Source organism: Amphibalanus amphitrite, unplaced genomic scaffold (assembly GCF_019059575.1).
Source record: "Amphibalanus amphitrite isolate SeventyFive unplaced genomic scaffold, NRLGWU_Aamphi_draft 002731F_arrow, whole genome shotgun sequence".
In the NCBI taxonomy this organism is placed as follows: Eukaryota; Metazoa; Arthropoda; class Thecostraca; order Balanomorpha; family Balanidae; genus Amphibalanus; species Amphibalanus amphitrite.
In genome coordinates, this window is record NW_024884113.1 from 1 (window position 1) to 4085 (window position 4085).

Consider the following 4085-nt stretch of genomic DNA (forward strand, 5'->3'; position numbering starts at 1 on the left):
CGGACTGATTGAAAAGAAGACGTCAATAGATAAAGTTGTAGCTGCAAGGGTGAAGATACATGTAAGCTACATTTAAAGTCTCGTTGCAGTCTGGCAGTGGCTAATCGTTCCTAGGCTTTAGAAGCAGAACATACCCATGACTGAAATCACACATTACTTCTGCTGTGGACTGTACCAACGAATGCCGTTCACGGACTGCCCCCCCCCCCCCATCAACCTTTGTTTAAGTGTTCCGGTCTGCATTACTGGCTTTACTGCTGACCAGGTACAACGTACTTGTGTAGGCATTGTGAATCATGTATTTGTTCCATAACCGAGAGGACTAGAATTGGCCCTCTCATTTTGGTAAGGAATAGAGCGTAAACTAACTACTAAGGCTTGGTTCTTGCTGCTTACGAGTGAAACTAAGGCTAATCCCCGCTACTTTTATCCCAGTCCGTGAACGGCATTCGATTCGGACTCCCAACCCACCCAGCCTCTCGCCACCCCCAGTCGTCAAGCCAGTTGATCCGTCCACCCGACTTCAAAAGCGCCCAGTCATCGCCTGTATAGTCGGCAGCGGCCCGCCCGGCGGGTTAGTTCATCGGACTACCGCTAGGTGGCCACGAATCCGCTTGCATTGCGATTATCAGGAAACCGGTTGAATATATCGTGAAATAGGAGGCAGAGATCGGAGGGGAAATAGGTTTGACGTTATGTGGGTACTGAAAGGATTATCAGGAATATATGTTGTTGAAGATATTGAAGGAAGTTGTCTGAAACTTACAACAAGAACAGATTACATGTCAGTGTATTATAAGGCACGTTTGAGGCGACTTCACCCGCCCAGATGAGCATCGGAGGTCCGGTGTGCAGGCTTCAAACCTGTAGACGACGAAAGTCGTAGTGGTTCGATTCCACCCTCTGGGCGGAAACTTTTCGATGTTCTACCCCAACGGTCGTTGCATGCTTTTCAGCCTTCTACCTCAACGATTATTGCATATTTTTCAACCTTCGACCTCAACGATCACTCAATGCTTCTCAACCTTCTACCTCAACGATTATTGCATGCTTTTCAACCTTCAACCTCAACGATCATTGCATTCAACTACCATTCTAAACATTGGTGCACCACTCTACCTTCGAACATGTATGCGATAAAAGTTCGTAGTGGTTCGATTACATCCTCTGGGAGACTACTTTTTTACTCTATCGTTACTCTAAATCGTCATGCTCGATGGCGATTTAACGATTAACGATTCATGTAGGAAGTGATATACGATTAACGATTCATGATAAATGACGGTTTAGAGTAACGATTAACGATAGGTCTTTGCTGCATTTATACTGTCAGCCTGTCTATTTTCATCGACCATTGCTTTCCATCCATTCCCAACATAGCACCGATCTACCTTCAAACCTGTAGACGACTAAAGTCATATTGGATCGATTCCACCCTCTGGGCAAAAACTTTCCAAGATTTTAACTACCACTCTATTATACCATTACCAACCAGTCTATTTAAATCATTTTCAGCATTCCACCATTCTACCTTTGAAACTGTAGACGACGAAATTTTAAAGTAGTTCGACCCCATCCTCTAGATTTTGCCCTTCTTTTTTACCATCTAACCATTCTTTTCCAACGTTCCATCATTTTATTTCGACCATTTTCTAAGTAAACTTATGGACAGGCACTTTTCTACTCTGCCATTCTGATTCACCATACAACAATTCATTCGCAGTGAGGTGGGAAGTTTTTTTTTGGGGGGGGGGATAAGTCGGGTTAGAAGCGTGAGCTGATGACCATGACAGCTTGATCGGCGGGCTGGATAAACCATGCTATAAATAGACAGAGTTTGCGGTATTTACGCGCATCTGAACATACAACCGCATGCTGGATCGTAAGTCATAACGTTTCGTCTAGTTGTTTACTTAACCCGCGACCTGGTGGGGGGGGGCTATTTTTTGCCCCCCCCCCCCCTCCAGACTTTTCGATATATCTCCAGAACCGCTGCGCCGATCGTCACCAAACTTTCAGTACCCTCCCGGACATCAATTTTACACATTGTGACCAAAAATTTTTCCAAAGGCTATGATAGGTTGGCCGGAAATGACGTCAGAGTGACGTCATGTTCTGCCGTTTTCGACCCAAAAAAGGGTTTCGCGGGAAGAGCTGTCAGGCCTATAGCTTTGCAAATACAGAAAAATGATAAAGACATAAAAGGTGTAGATTGGACAGGGCTACAAAACTGCTATCTCGGATTTTTGAAATTTTTGGATTTTGACCCCCAAAAATCAAAAAATAGATTTTTTTGGATATAATAATCGAAAAATCCAAAAAGTTTTTTGAATTTTGCAAAAACCGGAATATATGTGATAGTCCTTACCGCCTTACATCCACATACCAAATTTGAGATTGATACCTCTTTTTTTGGCGAAGTTATAGCGAAAAAACTGTTCAAAATTGATGACGTCAAATTTTCAAACTCAATTTTTTGCAATTCTAGACCCCGTAGCGCAAAACAAAGACCACCATTAGACTCCCCGTGACGAGCTGCATCGAATCAATACCCATTTTATGCAAAACTATCAACTTTAAAATTTGACCTTTTTTTGGCCTTACCTTGACCTGACCTTGACCTGAACTTCACCAGAAAGTGACCTAAGCCGTACCTGATAGTCTTATAACCAGCACCATTGAGTTGGAAATGAAAAATTGGTCATAAAACATGTATCACACAACCTTAGTAAAGTTGGGCTCATGTGACCTGACCTGTGACCCTTGGTGACCTGACCTGTGACCTGACCTGGTATTGCTAGTGACCTCTAATAGCAACATATCTACTAGGCAACTGACGCCCTACCGCTGATTCTCGACAAAATGCGTTTTCCTCGGTGTTATAGCGCATTCCCTAGAAGACCCGTGAACGGTGAAACATTTCATCTTTGACCTGACCTGTGACGTCATCGGTGACCCCGAGGTCAATGAAATTTGGTTTCCCTCGACAAATTTGACAGGCGTTTCGAACGCCGTTTGAATTTTGCGGATCGGTCCAGTAGTTTCGGAGATACGAGGGGGGCAAAAAATAGCCCCCCCCCCACCAGGTCGCGTTATAAACAGACCCCACCAGGGCGCGGGTTAAGAGGTAGATACACTGTAGCGCTTTTCACGACGGAACATTGCTCCCCTCACTTATCGCACAATGCGATGCTGAATAAATGATGATGATGATGATTGATGATGATGATTGGGATAACACACCTATTTGATCTGGTTGATCCGTTTGATAGGTCCATGAGAAATGTTAATTGTTTACTTGAAGGGTCCCCACCTATCGAATGAAATGCCGATACTCTTTGCATCTTTGATTTCAAATTCAATCAAATAGGTGCCCAAAATTCTGTCATAAAAGATACTTGAGTGAGTGCGTCCGAAATGCCTCGTCTCGGGATCCTAGAGTCATTTTGTCGCTATCTACTCTAGAATATATCGAACTCCGACTTTTTAATCGCCATCACCAACAGCGTCTTATCAGTGCCGGCTGTGTGTTATATAATCAAAACCTCAGGGTCCAAACTCCATAAAGGACCACACAGCGGCGGCTGTAAATACTGCTGATAGCTGCCACTTGAGATCGCTGTGATAGAGCGACCCCCGAGGCTCCGTTTGTGGGCAGGCGTAGAGACGTGTGATAAGTGGCCGACGGAGGCGAGACCATGTATCCGACGTGTTGCGCAGCTTAACCCGCGCGGGGCTGGGGTCTCCAGCCGAACGCGCGGGGCTGGGGGGGGGTAAATTTTACCCCCCCCCCCCCTGTTATCTCCCGAACTAACGGTCCGATTTGGAAAATTCAAACGCCAATCGAAAGCTCTCATCACGAACTACTAAAAACATGTACTTAATTTAAAGTTTGAGGTCAAGGTCAAGGTCAGGTCAAGGGTACAAATTGCAAGTTTCTACAGTATCGGCCTTGCACCGTAGTTGCCGAAGAATGGAGTCATGGACTGAGACTGATCGCCCAAAACGTGTTCTTAGGCTACCAAGACAATATTCGTTGCATACAATATCATTCAGAGGTCAAGGTCAAGGTCAGGTCAGGTCAG

The 4085-nt window shown here is 44.8% G+C and overlaps 1 non-coding gene across 1 annotated transcript; it reads left to right on the top strand.

The window, feature by feature from the left end:
• Positions 1-823: 823 nt before the first annotated feature.
• On the top strand, positions 824-910 carry Trnastop-uca. Its single transcript has one exon. It is a non-coding gene; the product is annotated as a tRNA-Sec (tRNA).
• The last annotated feature ends 3175 nt before the right edge of the window (positions 911-4085 follow it).